The sequence below is a fragment of the Glandiceps talaboti genome, chromosome 23 (genome assembly GCF_964340395.1).
Source record: "Glandiceps talaboti chromosome 23, keGlaTala1.1, whole genome shotgun sequence".
NCBI classification, from domain to species: Eukaryota; Metazoa; Hemichordata; class Enteropneusta; family Spengelidae; genus Glandiceps; species Glandiceps talaboti.
In genome coordinates this window covers 2,894,069-2,914,330 of record NC_135571.1, presented here as the reverse complement: position 1 = coordinate 2,914,330, position 20,262 = coordinate 2,894,069, and the positions used below count along the sequence as shown (strand labels likewise).

At 35.1% G+C, this 20,262-nt stretch overlaps 1 protein-coding gene and 1 long non-coding RNA gene across 2 annotated transcripts in view; one reads left to right on the top strand and one right to left on the bottom strand.

Moving 5' to 3' along the window:
• Window positions 1-20,262, top strand: part of LOC144452842 (neuronal acetylcholine receptor subunit beta-4-like) — a 106,543-nt gene that overhangs the window by 1,224 nt on the left and 85,057 nt on the right. The gene's annotated exons all lie outside the window — the stretch shown is intronic.
• LOC144452624 (uncharacterized) lies at window positions 9,542-12,579 on the bottom strand. The gene is made up of 3 exons (XR_013482364.1): window positions 12,462-12,579; window positions 11,668-11,841; window positions 9,542-9,675 (listed from the first exon to the last, which is right to left on the bottom strand). It is a non-coding gene; the product is annotated as an uncharacterized LOC144452624 (long non-coding RNA).

Genomic DNA, 20,262 nt, shown 5'->3' with positions numbered 1-20,262 from the left:
TTCAGAAATATTGATTTAAATTTTTCAAAAACCACTCTAAATTACATGTTTGATGTTATGAAACGTAAAAGAGATGATTTGGTTTGGCCCTGGACACGTTATTATCGGTTATACACAAAAAAGTCGCATTTTTCAACTATTGCGCAATAATGCGTTTTTGCTGTCCAAACGGCTCCAATTTCGCCTTTTTTCACCTTTGTGAAGAAATCGACTTTTGGCGATGTATACTGCCATCTACAGTTGACCTATCATTATTAATGCATAAATTAATGTGTTGCGAGTTGTAAGAAATCTTGACATTCAGTTTATAACGAAAATATGTCATTTTTCATTAATTTTTCTATTAATTTTTTCAGAAATATTGATTTTAATTTTTCAAAAACCACTCTAAATTACATGTTTGATGTTATGAAACGTAAAAGAGATGATTTGGTTTGGCCCTGGACACGTTATTATCGGTTATACACAAAAAAGTCGCATTTTTCAACTATTGCGCAATAATGCGTTTTTGCTGTCCAAACGGCTCCAATTTCGCCTTTTTTCACCTTTGTGAAGAAATCGACTTTTGGCGATGTATACTGCCATCTACAGTTGACCTATCATTATTAATGCATAAATTAATGTGTTGCGAGTTGTAAGAAATCTTGACATTCAGTTTATAACGAAAATATGGCATTTTTCATTAATTTTTCTATTAATTTTTTCAGAAATATTGATTTTAATTTTTCAAAAACCACTCTAAATTACATGTTTGATGTTATGAAACGTAAAAGAGATGATTTGGTTTGGCCCTGGACACGTTATTATCGGTTATACACAAAAAAGTCGCATTTTTCAACTATTGCGCAATAATGCGTTTTTGCTGTCCAAACGGCTCCAATTTCGCCTTTTTTCACCTTTGTGAAGAAATCGACTTTTGGCGATGTATACTGCCATCTACAGTTGACCTATCATTATTAATGCATAAATTAATGTGTTGCGAGTTGTAAGAAATCTTGACATTCAGTTTATAACGAAAATATGGCATTTTTCATTAATTTTTCTATTAATTTTTCAGAAATATTGATTTTATTTTTTCAAAAACCACTCTATATTACATGTTTGATGTTATGAAACATAAAAGAGATGATTTGGTTTGGCCCTGGACACGTTATTATCGGTTATACACAAAAAAGTCGCATTTTTCAACTATTGCGCAATAATGCGTTTTTGCTGTCCAAACGGCTCCAATTTCGCCTTTTTTCACCTTTGTGAAGAAATCGACTTTTGGCGATCTATACTGCCATCTACAGTTGACCTATCATTATTAATGCATAAATTAATGTGTTGCGAGTTGTAAGAAATCTTGACATTCAGTTTGTAACGAAAATATGGCATTTTTCATTAATTTTTCTATTAATTTTTCAGAAATATTGATTTTAATTTTTCAAAAACCACTCTAAATTACATGTTTGATGTTATGAAACGTAAAAGAGATGATTTGGTTTGGCCCTGGACACGTTATTATCGGTTATACACAAAAAAGTCGCATTTTTCAACTATTGCGCAATAATGCGTTTTTGCTGTCCAAACGGCTCCAATTTCGCCTTTTTTCACCTTTGTGAAGAAATCGACTTTTGGCGATGTATACTGCCATCTACAGTTGACCTATTATTATTAATGCATAAATTAATGTGTTGCGAGTTGTAAGGAATCTTGACATTCAGTTTATAACGAAAATATGGCATTTTTCATTAATTTTTCTATTAATTTTTTCAGAAATATTGATTTTAATTTTTCAAAAACCACTCTAAATTACATGTTTGATGTTATGAAACGTAAAAGAGATGATTTTGTTTGGCCGTGGACACGCTATTATCGATTAAAAGAAGAAAAGTCGCATTTTTCAACTATTACGCAATAATGCGTTTTTGCTGTCCAAACGGCTCCAATTTCGCCTTTTTTCACCTTTGTGAAGAAATCGACTTTTGGCGATGTATACTGCCATCTACAGTTGACCTATTATTATTAATGCATAAATTAATGTGTTGCGAGTTGTAAGATATCTTGACATTCAGTTTATAACGAAAATATGGCATTTTTCATTAATTTTTCTATTAATTTTTTCAGAAATATTGGTTTTTATTTTTCAAAAACCACTCTAAATTACATGTTTGATGTTATGAAACGTAAAAGAGATGATTTGGTTTGGCCCTGGACACGTTATTATCGGTTATACACAAAAAAGTCGCATTTTTCAACTATTGCGCAATAATGCGTTTTTGCTGTCCAAACGGCTCCAATTTCGCCTTTTTTCACCTTTGTGAAGAAATCGACTTTTGGCGATGTATACTGCCATCTACAGTTGACCTATCATTATTAATGCATAAATTAATGTGTTGCGAGTTGTAATAAATCTTGATATTCAGTTTATAACGAAAATATGGCATTTTTCATTAATTTTTCTATTAATTTTTTCAGAAATATTGGTTTTAATTTTTCAAAAACCACTCTAAATTACATGTTTGATGTTATGAAACGTAAAAGAGATGATTTGGTTTGGCCCTGGACACGTTATTATCGGTTATACACAAAAAAGTCGCATTTTTCAACTATTGCGCAATAATGCGTTTTTGCTGTCCAAACGGCTCCAATTTCGCCTTTTTTCACCTTTGTGAAGAAATCGACTTTTGGCGATGTATACTGCCATCTACAGTTGACCTATTATTATTAATGCATAAATTAATGTGTTGCGAGTTGTAAGGAATCTTGACATTCAGTTTATAACGAAAATATGGCATTTTTCATTAATTTTTCTATTAATTTTTTCAGAAATATTGGTTTTAATTTTTCAAAAACCACTCTAAATTACATGTTTGATGTCATGAAACGTAAAAGAGATGATTTGGTTTGGCCCTGGACACGTTATTATCGGTTATACACAAAAAAGTCGCATTTTTCAACTATTGCGCAATAATGCGTTTTTGCTGTCCAAACGGCTCCAATTTCGCCTTTTTTCACCTTTGTGAAGAAATCGACTTTTGGCGATGTATACTGCCATCTACAGTTGACCTATCATTATTAATGCATAAATTAATGTGTTGCGAGTTGTAATAAATCTTGACATTCAGTTTATAACGAAAATATGGCATTTTTCATTAATTTTTCTATTAATTTTTTCAGAAATATTGGTTTTAATTTTTCAAAAACCACTCTAAATTACATGTTTGATGTTATGAAACGTAAAAGAGATGATTTTGTTTGGCCGTGGACACGCTATTATCGATTAAAAGAAGAAAAGTCGCATTTTTCAACTATTACGCAATAATGCGTTTTTGCTGTCCAAACGGCTCCAATTTCGCCTTTTTTCACCTTTGTGAAGAAATCGACTTTTGGCGATGTATACTGCCATCTACAGTTGACCTATTATTATTAATGCATAAATTAATGTGTTGCGAGTTGTAAGATATCTTGACATTCAGTTTATAACGAAAATATGGCATTTTTCATTAATTTTTCTATTAATTTTTTCAGAAATATTGGTTTTTATTTTTCAAAAACCACTCTAAATTACATGTTTGATGTTATGAAACGTAAAAGAGATGATTTGGTTTGGCCCTGGACACGTTATTATCGGTTATACACAAAAAAGTCGCATTTTTCAACTATTGCGCAATAATGCGTTTTTGCTGTCCAAACGGCTCCAATTTCGCCTTTTTTCACCTTTGTGAAGAAATCGACTTTTGGCGATGTATACTGCCATCTACAGTTGACCTATCATTATTAATGCATAAATTAATGTGTTGCGAGTTGTAATAAATCTTGATATTCAGTTTATAACGAAAATATGGCATTTTTCATTAATTTTTCTATTAATTTTTTCAGAAATATTGGTTTTAATTTTTCAAAAACCACTCTAAATTACATGTTTGATGTTATGAAACGTAAAAGAGATGATTTTGTTTGGCCGTGGACACGCTATTATCGATTAAAAGAAGAAAAGTCGCATTTTTCAACTATTACGCAATAATGCGTTTTTGCTGTCCAAACGGCTCCAATTTCGCCTTTTTTCACCTTTGTGAAGAAATCGACTTTTGGCGATGTATACTGCCATCTACAGTTGACCTATTATTATTAATGCATAAATTAATGTGTTGCGAGTTGTAAGAAATCTTGACATTCAGTTTATAACGAAAATATGGCATTTTTCATTAATTTTTCTATTAATTTTTTCAGAAATATTGATTTTAATTTTTCAAAAACCACTCTAAATTACATGTTTGATGTTATGAAACGTAAAAGAGATGATTTGGTTTGGCCCTGGACACGTTATTATCGGTTATACACAAAAAAGTCGCATTTTTCAACTATTGCGCAATAATGCGTTTTTGCTGTCCAAACGGCTCCAATTTCGCCTTTTTTCACCTTTGTGAAGAAATCGACTTTTGGCGATGTATACTGCCATCTACAATTGACCTATCATTATTAATGCATAAATTAATGTGTTGCGAGTTGTAAGAAATCTTGACATTCAGTTTATAACGAAAATATGTCATTTTTCATTAATTTTTCTATTAATTTTTTCAGAAATATTGATTTTAATTTTTCAAAAACCACTCTAAATTACATGTTTGATGTTATGAAACGTAAAAGAGATGATTTGGTTTGGCCCTGGACACGTTATTATCGGTTATACACAAAAAAGTCGCATTTTTCAACTATTGCGCAATAATGCGTTTTTGCTGTCCAAACGGCTGCAATTTCGCCTTTTTTCACCTTTGTGAAGAAATCGACTTTTGGCGATGTATACTGCCATCTACAGTTGACCTATCATTATTAATGCATAAATTAATGTGTTGCGAGTTGTAAGAAATCTTGACATTCAGTTTATAACGAAAATATGGCATTTTTCATTAATTTTTCTATTAATTTTTTCAGAAATATAGGTTTTAATTTTTCAAAAACCACTCTAAATTACATGTTTGATGTTATGAAACGTAAAAGAGATGATTTGGTTTGGCCCTGGACACGGTATTATCGGTTATACACAAAAAAGTCGCATTTTTCAACTATTGCGCAATAATGCGTTTTTGCTGTCCAAACGGCTGCAATTTCGCCTTTTTTCACCTTTGTGAAGAAATCGACTTTTGGCGATGTATACTGCCATGTACAGTTGACCTATCATTATTAATGCATAAATTAATGTGTTGCGAGTTGTAAGAAATCTTGACATTCAGTTTATAACGAAAATATGGCATTTTTCATTAATTTTTCTATTAATTTTTCAGAAATATTGATTTTAATTTTTCAAAAACCACTCTAAATTACATGTTTGATGTTATGAAACGTAAAAGAGATGATTTGGTTTGGCCCTGGACACGTTATTATCGGTTATACACAAAAAAGTCGCATTTTTCAACTATTGCGCAATAATGCGTTTTTGCTGTCCAAACGGCTCCAATTTCGCCTTTTTTCACCTTTGTGAAGAAATCGACTTTTGGCGATGTATACTGCCATCTACAGTTGACCTATTATTATTAATGCATAAATTAATGTGTTGCGAGTTGTAAGGAATCTTGACATTCAGTTTATAACGAAAATATGGCATTTTTCATTAATTTTTCTATTAATTTTTTCAGAAATATTGGTTTTAATTTTTCAAAAACCACTCTAAATTACATGTTTGATGTTATGAAACGTAAAAGAGATGATTTGGTTTGGCCCTGGACACGTTATTATCGGTTATACACAAAAAAGTCGCATTTTTCAACTATTGCGCAATAATGCGTTTTTGCTGTCCAAACGGCTCCAATTTCGCCTTTTTTCACCTTTGTGAAGAAATCGACTTTTGGCGATGTATACTGCCATCTACAGTTGACCTATCATTATTAATGCATAAATTAATGTGTTGCGAGTTGTAAGAAATCTTGACATTCAGTTTATAACGAAAATATGGCATTTTTCATTAATTTTTCTATTAATTTTTCAGAAATATTGATTTTATTTTTTCAAAAACCACTCTAAATTACATGTTTGATGTTATGAAACATAAAAGAGATGATTTGGTTTGGCCCTGGACACGTTATTATCGGTTATACACAAAAAAGTCGCATTTTTCAACTATTGCGCAATAATGCGTTTTTGCTGTCCAAACGGCTCCAATTTCGCCTTTTTTCACCTTTGTGAAGAAATCGACTTTTGGCGATGTATACTGCCATCTACAGTTGACCTATCATTATTAATGCATAAATTAATGTGTTGCGAGTTGTAAGAAATCTTGACATTCAGTTTATAACGAAAATATGGCATTTTTCATTAATTTTTCTATTAATTTTTCAGAAATATTGATTTTATTTTTTCAAAAACCACTCTATATTACATGTTTGATGTTATGAAACATAAAAGAGATGATTTGGTTTGGCCCTGGACACGTTATTATCGGTTATACACAAAAAAGTCGCATTTTTCAACTATTGCGCAATAATGCGTTTTTGCTGTCCAAACGGCTCCAATTTCGCCTTTTTTGACCTTTGTGAAGAAATCGACTTTTGGCGATGTATACTGCCATCTACAGTTGACCTTACCTTTATCCTCGTCTTTCTCAGGCTGGCGTAACGTTCACTTCAGAACCACTAATGACATGTATATTCAAGCAACAAATATTATTTTGAGACAATTTTTGTGTTTAGGCAAAATAAAAAAAATTTGTTTCCGATAACTTGACTTCAGAAAATAGGGTAGGTAGGTAAGAATTTCATTTTATTTTTCATTGTTAAAAATTACTTCGGCCCCCAAGATAAGATAAGATACTCGTTGGTCACAATACTTCCGTTAGAGTTTGATGAGGTGTAAAAGAAGTAAATGGAGGTAATTATAAGTTAAGCAGACGAATACGTTATGTAGACTGGTACTATTAGAGTCTTAAAAGACCAGGTTTCTCTCTGGAATACAATTTTTTTAATGACCAAAGATGAGGCAAAGGCATGAAGGTGTACATGGAATTAGAAGCAACCAACCCCTTTACATTTTTTTTGCATGCAAATGTTTAGGGTCGGGGGGCTTAAACTAGGGTCGGTCGAGTTATCGGAAACACTGAGATTCTCTCTCTCCCTGTCTGTCTGTCTGTCTGTCTTTCTTTCTTTCTCTCTGTCTGTCTGTCTGTCTGTCTCTGTCTGTCTGTCTGTCTGTCTCTCTGTCTCTCTGTCTGTCTGTCTCTCTCTGTCTCTCTCAATCTCTCTCTCTCTCTCTCTCTCTCTCTCTCTCTCTCTCTCAGTGTAAAGGCTTTATCCAAACTGATCATGACGTTTTCGTTTCTCTGAAATGTTTGAATGACACACACTTCCCAAGTTCTCTGCGTCAACGTGGCTGATTTCGTGCGTACGATAGCTTTCGCCCACTTTGAATGTTCAAGTCGAGACCGATCGAACAAACATCAATGCAGACGGCTAACTTCTATGGATACTATTATTTCTTGTTCCCATGGTGATTTTTTATCTCTTCAATCTGGTCATAAATATTCACTAACCACACCTAGTGCCAAAGTATGAAATTCTCTCCTTTAATGATATATACAATAATGTGATCCTTAACCCTTGCGAGTTTTCAATAATTCCGTCCCTTGTTTATTCTGAAGTCTTTGTTTATAAATGTAAAAATGTTAATAATAAATTGCAGACTTCAAAGACATCACTGGAACTAATCATATGTTACAATTTAAATGATTTCATGTCTGAAGTCGAAGTAATGGTGTTGTCCAAGGTCGTTGACCCATATTGTCAAATATTATTATATGTGTACATTAAACGTAACGTATATGCCAGTCACTTGACACCGTCACACAGTTTCCGCGATGTCTGGAAATTAATTAGCAAACAATATGACCCGAATAAAATTATATTTTTTAGGTTGTTTGTTTGTGTGTGTGTGTGTGTGTGAGTGTGAGTGAGTGCGTGTGTCAGAGAGAGAGAGAGAGAGAGAGAGAGAGAGAGAGAGAGAGAGAGAGAGAGAGAGAGAGAGAGAGAGAGAGAGAGAGAGAGAGAGAGAACGAAAGAGTGAGAAATAGAAACCGAGAAAGAGAGGGACAGTGGCAGAAAGGATGGCTGCATATAAGGAAAACAAACTGTTTCAAAAATGTTGACACACTCGGCGCTCGCGCACTTATGGCATACTCTGGTGATCTGTAATGGATGCGTTAGGCAACTTCGCATTCTTTAGAAGTGTCAATTAAGTTGTAGGTAACTGCTCGGCTCTTCACCCGAAGAATTGCAAACCTTTTTCGAAATACATCACTTATCCTCGTTCTAGGGCGGTATAACCGCGATGACAGACATGTAAACGACGATAATTTATGAGCAAATAAAATTCAATTATAGATTGCCCCAAGCAAATCATTTGCTCTATGTCAGTTTTAAATTTCTGTCATACATGACAATTAAGTTTGATTTTAGGTCACCTAACATCAAATTTGATGACTGATGACTCAGCAGGGATTCTATGAATGTTTCAACGCATGCTCCATATATGTGCAAATACTCCCATGATTGCAACTGTTTTCAGCTCCCATATCCTCACACTTCTACACACATCACTCACTCACAAACACAGAACATTCCTGAGAGAACAATCTGACTTTTTATTACAAATAATACTAATATATATCTCTCTACCAATATGTCTATACACATTACGTATGTATGGTTTCTAGCAGGCTACACAAAAGTACATTACAGAGTGTCAAGAATTTGCAATCTCTTTCAACATACTGTTCTTCTATTATAATTGATTTTTAAAACATTTCAAAATTTAGTTGACATAGTTAGTAAAGTATCTATGCCCTTTTATATGACAAACGATCATGCAAACTTGTTCACTATTACCTGAAAAAAATGAAAATGAACAATATTCTTATTACATATCTCATGTTAGACTATTAAAAAAGTTACAAACATTGTTTATGATGCGGTCAGACTTGGTAACTCTTACTGTACCAACACTTTCTTCAGAAAATAAATCCCTTAAACTATTGAAACCATCTCTCTGATATGCTAAATGAAGATGTTGATAACACAAACCAGACCCTGCTACTTTCTGAGCCATATATTTGCTAAGCACTTTGTTATCAACAAGACTAACTAGGGTAGTGTAGTTACACAACTGTTGATGTTTGTAGTACTGGTGTTGAACTATCCAGTGTGATGTAAAACTGTTTTCTAACAAAGTTGACAGTGATACATTACATGTTTCAATCAACCTCTGTAGCATGATAACATCAGCTGTGGCATTATGTGCATCATATATCTGAACTACATAATCGTTAGCAAGACTCTCTTGTGAGTAAGAATTTCTACCTGGTAAAATAGATTTAAATAAAGGTAAGCTATCAACAAAACCTGCCACAGTTGTGAGAAATTGGTCAAGTAAAGAGGTATCCTGTAAAGATTTAATTAAATAACAACAATAAAATGAACGACAATTATGACTAACTAAGATGGGATTATGAACATTCTTCAAAAAAGCTAAGAACTTTGTCAGACAAGGCTCTTTTGGTACATACTGTACTGGTTGGCCGTTGTAGCACAGTTTTCCTCCTACAATCATGAGGTGAGTCTTCTCTGATGCAATCTGAGATATAGGTTGCCTGGGTAGGATGTACTCCTCAAACTGGTGCTGAAAGCTGGGTTATTTCAGCAGTTGAATCTGCAATACAATGAACACCACATTAGTTCCATAACAAGTCATTGTGAATGACATAGTCCCCGCTATGATTGGGTTTTAAGGAATTATCACTACTCTGATTACGCAACAACACTTGTTAACCTAAATCAAACAGACTTAGATATGTTGTGTCTGCTTGTTGGACATAGAACATGCCTACAACAATAAAGGATTGGTCGAGTATGGGGGATTATATCACGATGAAAATGGATATGCACATGTATGTCATAGAACACTGTCCTAATACCAACTTTGAATGTGATCTGTTCAAGCATGTCTGAGTTATGGCTTTGGACATGCAAAATTCACAAACAAAATGGCTGCCAGGCAGCCATATTGGATCGTATCACAACAACAATGAATATGCACATGTATGTCATAGAACACTGTCCTAATACCAAATTTGAATGAGATCTGTTCAAGCATGTCTGAGTTATGGCTTTGGACATGAAAAATTCACAAACAAAATGGCTGCCAGGCAGCCATATTGGATCGTATCACGACGAAAATGGATATGCACATGTTTGTCATAGAACACTGTCCTAATGCCAACTTTGAATGAGATCTGTTCAAGCATGTCTGAGTTATGGCTTTGGACATGGAAAAATCGAAAACAAAATGGCTGCCAGGCGGCCATATTGGATCGTATCACAACAACAATGAAAATGCACATGTATGTCATAGAACACTGTCCTAATGCCAACTTTGAATGAGATCTGTTCAAGCATGTCTGAGTTATGGCTTTGGACATGGAAAATTTGCAAACAAAATGGCTGCCAGGCAGCCATATTGGATCGTATCACAATGAAAATGGATATGCACATGTATGTCATAGAACACTGCCCTAATACCAACTTTGAATGAGATCTGTTCAAGCATGTCTGAGTTATGGCTTTGGACATGAAACTTCACAAACAAAATGGCTGCCAGGCGGCCATATTGGATCGTATCATGACAACAATGAATATGCACATATATGCCATAGAACACTGTCCTAATGCCAACTTTGAATGAGATCTGTTCAAGCATGTCTGTGTTATGGCTTTAGACAGGGAAAATTTGCAAACAAAATGGCTGCTAGGTGGCCATATTGGATCGTATCATGAAACAAATTGACGTGCATATGTATGCCATTGTATGTTGCCCCTGTACCAAGTTTGAAAAAAATCGGTCCAGGCATCTCCAAGAAAAGCTGCGGACGCACGCACGCACGCACGGACAGACGGGACCCAATCCATAAGTCCCCGTCCCGGACTTCGTCCGGCGGGGACTAATAATTACAGCACACGTTTGATACACATGCTCGGAAAAAGTTACTTTTGAATGTGTAGAAATATATGAGTAAATCTGACATAGATAAGTATGGATTGATTTGATTATTCCCAATATTCGTTAGTTAAACTAAAGGGACACAATCTGAATTTATATATTGTGTGAGTGATGTTGTGCTTTGGTGTCAAATAAAACATCTGATTTGTGAATTCAATTTTGTACCTACATGTAACAAATGGTTGTATAGTACACATAATTTCTGAAACGCATTTTGTCAATCAGCGTATACAAAAAAACACCAGTAAAATTAATTAGGGTAGTCACTTACTGTACTCTAAACTTATCAATTTACAAACTCTGTATTTGGTTATACTTACATTTCAAATGGTACTTTTTCAGTGGCAATAGTCAATTCAACTTTGGCATCCCAACTTTGACTCAGTTTTTACAAAGTCTGTTCAGTGTAATAAAACAATACATTAAATCAAGGGCAATATCACAATTCATTGCCCATCTTTGGACTAGCAGTCATAACAGTGATATTGATGATACACTCTCCTTACATTCAGGCATCATCAATATTACTGTCATGACCACTATCCCTTGGGCATGCCATAAATCATGATATTACCCTTGCTATCATGTGTTACCATATAACTGTAATATAAATACTATTTACTCATGCAGTTATAGTATACTTACATGCAGAAGTGGATTCAATATCAAAGATAAATCAATTGGTACTTGTGTAGGTGGTTTTATTGGTTCAGGAATTTCTTCATTTTGGCATGATTCTGAAAGCCCAATATCTTGCTGGTATGTAACACCTTCTCTGACCTCTGTGGCAGCAATGCTTTTTGCCCTTTTCTCCTTGTGCTTCAACAAAATAGAGTAATATAAAATTAAGCTGGATGAAAAAGGGATGCATGTACATGCTTATGTGCAGGCAGAGATGTTTTTTAAAAAATCTTTAAATTAGATTATGGGACTGTATACACATGCATGAAAGCGGTCTGTTGGTACAGGTATAGAATTTCTGGGAATATCTCAAAAACAGTGTGAAGAAATGTTTCAAGAGCATATACAAACATGCCATCAGGATAGAATCAGACCTTTGACACACCTGTATACCTACAATAATGTATACAGTCATGTACACACTGGTGCTGATACATGTAGAAAGACAGATCCTGTGACATGCCTGTTTACACATCACTGTATCAGCAGTGTACCTACAGCAATGTAGTCATGTACACACAGGTACTGATACATGTAGAAATACAGACCCTGTGACATGCCTGTATAAACATCAGTGTGCCAGCAGTGTACCTTAAGTAATGTAGCCACACTTCTGTTGACAGACATGTATGTGACCAAAACTCTGTTACAGCACAACCCTGACCATGCCAGGTTTGCAAACACAGACCTGTACCAAAGAAATGTCACAGGTTCTGCACATGACCTGTTTTTTTGGTGATTTTTTAATTGATACACACCTTTATTCTTTGCAGCTTTCCTTCTTTGTCCTTTTCTTTTCTGTGACTTTCTTTGTCTTCTTATCAAGCATACTACCATAAATTTCACAACTTCTACTGGGTGACAGCATATTCTCTTTGCGGTCCTGAAAAGAGTACATTGTTGTTAATAAACAATTTGCAACTTCAAAACCATTATTGAAATAAAAAAGAGGCAGGACATTGGTTTAAGTAATTCATCACTAATGAGAGGCAAATTTGTATAAATATACATCAGATTATACCATCGATTCTGGAAAATGGATTTATCAATACAGTGTATGCAATATATGTTGCGATGTCATAACCCCCCCCCCCCCCTACTGTACAAGTATTTATAGGAATATGGAAAAAGATTGTTTAACTGAGAATAGATTAGATGTAAAGAGCTATACCATAAAATGAATATGAACTTTGGTCATGTTGATCATCATAATAACAATAATAATCAACTTTATCTAGACTTGATACCTCAAAGGTAAAAGCCTTTTTTGATATCCTGTATAATGATGCTGCTACAACCCTGACTGACATTACAAACCTGACTAACATATGTATGCCCTAAGTTCTTCTGTGCCACAGCAGCAGCAACCCGGTAGTTGAAGCTGGTAGAACCACTGTAGTGCTTTGCCTTTGGTGCCTTTGACGCAATGACCATATTCATACTTTCATTCCCTTGGGATGACCCTATCCTAGCTAGTTCCTTTGCGGTGGCTAAGTAGGTATTCATGACTTTCTCTAGGTCTTCTCTGAGGTCACTACCACTCAAATCCTTACCATATGGAAGACCTTTATGTTTGTAGCTATTTGGATCTGTTAGATATCTACACCATTTCCTATCACACTTCATGTTGTCTCCAAAGGAATGAGGCATTATTGCCTGGAGATTCTTTTTCAACCCATGATTTTGAGTCACAGCATAGTTAAAACATTTCTGTAGGTAGTTAATGACTTTTGTTGACAACTGACAATATCCTTTTTGTTCTTTCAGTTTATAGAGTTTGTTAGCAAATCCCTTCTTGGTATGATTATTGTCTTTATTTTTCTCTATATCTGGCCTGACTTCAGCATGCAATTTAGCTATTGTAGTGTAGTCATCATCCATTGTTACACTGTCTATTTTCACTACTTCTTCTACTTCTTCAACAGTTTCAACAGCTATACTAGCTTCCCTTGCCTTCGCACTTCCTGACCAGTTTCTATGACAATTATGCTGTCTGACTTTCTCTCCATCCCTTGCTGACTCACAAACTCTACATCACTTACACCTTGTGCTATACACTAACACTTTGCCTGTTTCCCTGCCTAAGAGTGTTCCATGACCTTTAGAGATACATAAACACATGTACAATGATTTTGGAAGGTAAGTATTGGTAGCAGTGTTGCAAATAAAGTTGGTTTTATGACGAAGATAATTTAATGTCCCATGCAGCCAGATTTTGTATCCTTTATGAGAGTAAACTCATCCTAACAATAGCAAAGTATTTGTCCAATTGAAAGATACAATTGACTGACATATTATTTTGTACATCAGGGCTCGAAATACCCGGGTGCACCGTGCTACTATGCACGTTAATTTTGCCCAGTGCAGCTAGATTTCAAAACAAAGGTGCATGACGTGCATGTTGGCTATTGTGGAAACAACCTCATACATTTCTTCAGATTGACAACAAATATCTCTAAATAAGTGCTTTAGATGAACAAACTTTGGATTTTGATAGTACACATGTAATAAAATGATTATATCGATATCGGTCGATCGATCGCCTTGTCGTAAATGCATGAAACCTCATTACCTCTCGAGACTTGAAATAACGTAAAATGCAAGATATTTTCGACTCGTGCGTATATGGTATACATTACACATACTTGATCAATCACTGATAGGACCCCCACGATCTAGCGATCGGCTAATTACGTTCACTTCGTGTTCTTTTGTCAAAAATATGTTAAACGGTCACATGTAAATGTGTTTATTTTTGGAAATGTCAAAACAATGTCAAAACAGCGGACCCTTCTCGACCTTGGCATCAAGCGATCATCTGACGAAATTCGATTGAGGAAGTGTCCCGAAAAAGGCGGTTCAAGTACGGGTACTAGTAGTAATAATGAAGTGATTTCTATGATGAGTACAGCCGTCCCAACGGATGTGAACTTGCCGTCGACATCGCAAGAAAGTGGTAACGTGAGTGATAAAATAAATGATGACACTGGACAACGACCACTAAAGAAAAAAAGGTCTATCGGTTTCAAAAATCTTGGCAAAAAGATAAACCATGGCTAGTTTTAGATGAAGAAAAAAAATGTATGTTTTGCAGCGTTTGTCAACAGTTTGATATAAGTACGAAGCCAAACAAGTTTTGTAGTCCTGGCTGCAGATCGTTTCGTTTGCACATAATAACAAGTCATGAAATAACGGATAACCATGTACATTGTACAAGCTACCGCTTCGAAGCAAGCAATGGCAAGTACACCAAATGATCGACCGATTAAACGATGTATAATCCGCATGGAGAGAACAGAAATTGAGCAGATGAGAGTTTTGTTTCGTATTGCATTCTACTTGGCGAAAGCTGGTCGTCCATTCACCGATTTCCCCGGACAAATTCAGTTGTTAGCAGCCATTAATAAAGTACCCGTCACAGAAACTTATATAAGTGATAAGCAGGCAAGGTGTTTCATCGATTACATTTACGAAAGTAAACGGTTAGAACTAGTAAAAGAAATAAATGATTCTGAGTTTTTTGCCATATTGTCAGATGGAAATACTGACACTAGTGTTACTGATGAAGAGATAGTATATGTTAAAATTTACATCAAGAATGGAAGACCTACATATAAGTTTGTCACATTCAAACCACTTATTAAAGCTGATGCTCAGCTATGTGAAAGGGGTTTTCCCTTATGTCAGCCATTAAGAATCAGTGTTTTATTTAAGGGCGGTAAGTAGGTAAAAATTACCGGGGTTCCCACATCATTTTACCGGGGTTCCCCACCTAAACTAAGATACATTGCATGGGAAGCACTACCAGTTTTACCTCTTTCCCCCTTTCTGTTACCGGGGTTCCCAAACCTTAGCAAAAACACTGAGAATGACTGGAGAAATTGTCTAAAACCAGAAACTCTAACATCATTGATGACAGTCAATATTCTTCAAGTAATGACACCACAGAGACATTTGATCCAGACAATGCAATTGTACTGTGGTTAAACGATGGTAAATCCAGACGACCTAAAACAAGGCCATATGGACCTAGACCACAACTACAGGAGACAGCCTGGGATGATAATGATGATGAACTTCCATACATAATGGATATAGTGTGCACATTGTGTGCAGGTAAATTTCAAAGTGAAGGTGCACACCGTGCACATGGAAAAAAAATTATATTTCGAGCCCTGGTACATTTCTAATCTAAATGTACATGCACATATGAAATACAAAATGTACTCACCGGATAAACTTTTATAATCTCGTCCACTGCCTCTTTTTTGCCATCCCCCATCATGTGATACATCAATCCTAAGAAAGAGAGAAGTAAATATGGTGACATATTACAACCAAGCAAATAAGTGGGCAAAATGTTTTACTTTATTTCTAGCCATAATCGACTCCACTGTATTCAATATCTGAGAACAGTTTAAACCTACTGATATCATACGTGTATTTATACAATTGTATTATACATTGTACTTTGACAATAAGGCTCACTGTGACAATTGAAACGATGATTACAGTAATTCTAAAAAAGTGAACTTTCTATTACTTAATTGCTCATTTATGATATGAACTATGAAGTATTTTTTTACTGCTACATTGTATGTCTAACAGCTTGATCAGTTTGGTTGGTTCATGTGTGTATGTGTTTGTTTTTGTGACATTTCAATAACATACCTTGGTTTCTTTGAGGACATCACTTCATCTCTAAGAGCTTGCTGGCAGGATGATTTTGCTACATGGGTAATAGCTTCCCCAGCTAATTTCTTTTTACGTTTCAGTGTTCGGTTGTGCATTGTTGGTAGCGACATCAAAGAAAAATTGGTATTGACATGTGTTTCACCAATACCTGCATTGATCATACCTTGGGGTGATAAAAAGGAGAATACTTACAATCTATATATACACTTGAGAACAAGTAGTTACTTCACTAAAATGAACTTTATTTTTAAATTTGATCATGTATCAAACTGAAACGGTATGATTTTGTAAATGGAAATCTATATTTAAATCACAAAGGGTTATATTATTATATATTTACAGATATTCCAAGCATTTATAAAAGAAATATATCAACATAGTCCCAATTAGTCAGAGAGATAACTAGATACAAGTATGTGAAATAGTAACCAAAATAATAGCATTAGACAGTACATGTAGGTGGAAAGAATGTGATTCATTTCCTAATCTGTAACTAGTATTTACCCGAAAATAGAGGTCAGATCTCCATGGCATACATATGCACCATTACAACGATTGTAGTTACATCTTATTTTCATCAAAATCAACGATGTCACATACCTGTTGCTATTTTAGTGTTGACTATCGAAGGCTGCCATTCCACGCTTCTGTCCGTCATTTCGATGGGTTTTGTTTGTGTACACGTTATTTCTGGCACCGCAGTTGTCACATTCAACATGTAAAACACTGCCTCCCCCGTACTCAGTTTCGCCAGTACACTTGATGAGACGGAGGTGGTTAAGACATACTTCACACGAATCTAACTCTCGAGCAAGTACTCCAAGATTGACGACTCTTACACCTTCATTCCAAGGGACATCCTTGGTGTCGTTGTTGTCTGCTCGTCTCTTTACTATCAGCATTCGTAACATCATTAATAGTTGAACTTGCAATCGAGTCCAACGGACGGTTTGGATATTCCCCATTTACTGATTGTACACGCCACCTTTTCACTGTTGCTTCTATTACCTTTAGACAACGTGACAATTCAGTCCGTTTCAAAAATTTGCCACTACCGGATTTTAACATCTTAGACAATTTGGTACCATCGATCGATCGTCTGCAGAACTAAAAAATGGCCGACGCACACGTATATTTTTGTCAGTCTAGGGGGTTTTATTGCGCACAAACGTATGCGCGACGGAATTCGGCGTACCTAACCTTAACTCAAATAAGTCTATAATATTCAGGATTATACATTTGGTTTTTATATTCTCTGTACTTTTTATAGTTAAACGAATGTTATGTCCTGTGGAATGAAAATTACACAACTTAACACACGTGAAAATGAGGACAGATATATGACAAAACAACTAACTGAGTGTGACCTCGCCTAAAGGGATACAAACTGAGTGTATATGTTATTCCCGCCTGCATATTAAAAGGTATTGCCAGTATTTTACCTACGTATGTATACTTAACCATCACTTACAATTGAATGAACTCAAACCTGGTATTAGGATATAACTTACAAATGATCCAATGACGTAATTTATTATACGTATCACAAATGTACAGGAACACTCTACTATGGAATGAACAGCAGTTCTAACAATGCTCAAGACACTTGTCAAATTGTAATGTTACTATTGATTACAAAAGCCATATGCCTCGATAAGGTGTTATGTTTCGCTTGAATAATGCATGTGCCACTTTAATGATTCAGAAAAACACACAATAAACATACCCACTTTACAGCCAGAAGACTTTCATAAAAAAAACCCACCATTATTTAGCATCGCGCCGGTTCATGCTTAGTTCAGTGCTGGTCATTTGGTAAGCAAATATGTTCGTCAGTTCGAGCGCCCTCTCTCGAGAAACAGATTCTGGTTAAGTTCAAATTGTCTACTGAACATTTTGATTATGCTCAGGAGTCATGAAACGAAAAAAATTCGCGATGTAAAACAACAACAACAACAACAACAACAACAACAACAACAACAACAACAACAACTTGTTCACTTGTCACCGTCTCTTGGTTGCACTGCAAACTGTGTACGATTCTTTCAAATAACGATGGTTGCGAACACGTTAAGTTTAGCTCATTTCATTGTGTGCTTTTATTTGCACACTTTAAACTTATATCTCGTTTTAAAGCCACAAAAGTCATCCGTGATTAAGTTCAAACAAAAGTAAACTTCTCAAACTTGAAGAAACATGACCTTCCAGAACGCTTAATGTATGCATTATATAACCCATGTCATGTCAGCGTTCATTGGCTGTGTTTGGTAAAACCATGCAGCAACCCCCCCCCCCCCCCCCAAAAAAAAAAAAAAGAAAAAAAAAAAAAGAAAAAGAAAAAGAAACTCCACATGCTACACTTTAAGATACCAAGATTGAATGTATGAAGGTTTTTGCAACATTTTGCCTAAACTAACATGCCACCATGTAGGTACCAAATGCAGACATTGAAACCTTGGCGCCAGTCTGTCTGCATCTAGTTACAGTACATTTAAATAGTTCATTTCATTTAGACAAAATGTAGCAAGAAATTGAAATATTGTTATCTCACAGTGTAGCATGTGCAGTTTTGTACTGGTTTCTGTATGGTTTTATCAAACAGAACAGTGAAGACTTACATGAAATGTACTGTATGTTATGACCCAAATACAACCCAGGGACTCGCGATGATGTGTTTCTGTTACAATAACCGAATTATTATAGGATTTGTTTGTATGTTGAATCACACCTCAAACCACTATTAACATTAAGGTCACATTTTTTGCTCACATATCCCAGTCGTTAAATCAAGAGAAATTGCCATTTTATCGGGTAATGGTCGTTTCCTAGGGAAGGTATGGTCTTGAATGAACTCGTACATTTACATAAGAACATCTAAAAGAAAGGAAAAAAGGAGGGCAATATGCAGTCACGAAGAAATACATTACTACGATACGTATTGTATGTAGATTGAAAAATACACTTTGACGTCACTATATCTGGGAAGTATGAGGAGACTGTATTGAAACATAACATAAACAATATCATAAATGTAAATAAAAACAATAACAAGATGAAAAAATAACATTTGAAAACAAACACCAAGTAACCTTTCCACAACCAACACATTTATAATTTTTAGTGAGAAGCAACTTATTGCAAGCGAATATATTGTTCATTTGCATAATTACACGCATTTATTTCTCACGAAAGTAGTTTTATTCGTAGATGTATTCACCATTGTGCTGAGTTACCGATTCCAAATTATTTCCTGTGATTGAAGGCGCACTGCGGATGAATTATACAGTTAGAAATATAATGGTGTGGTTCTTATAACTATAGGAATAATGGGTCCGGGAACGAGGATGAACACCAACTAACACTCAACTCACCGGTTGCTTTTTAAAAACCCTGTGTATTATCTCTAGTAATCATCTTAGTAATTACATTTCTTCTGATCTAACCGACATTTCCCACAAAGACGGAAAAAATGACGACTATCAACTGACATTCAAAACAAAATGACTCCCCCAGAAGCGTTCGATTATTTCTACTTGAAAGTGCTTTTTTGGCTAAAAGGTGTACAAAATAGACATTAATCTAATTACCCATCGATCGTCGTGAAGAGTTTGAAAATTGTTTCCTTCTTCTCTGGTTTGAAAATATCTACCCAGTCACGTATTGACACTACTTCAAATAAAGTTGATTTGGTAGAAACATTATCTCCAGGCCAATTACTAAGTTAATATCTATGCTAGGCTTACTTACATGTATTTTTCTTGTTGAAAGGCGAGAAAGTGGAGATAGGACAGACAGACAGACGGACGGACGGACAGACAGACAGACAGACAGACAGACAGACAGACAGACAGACATATACATACA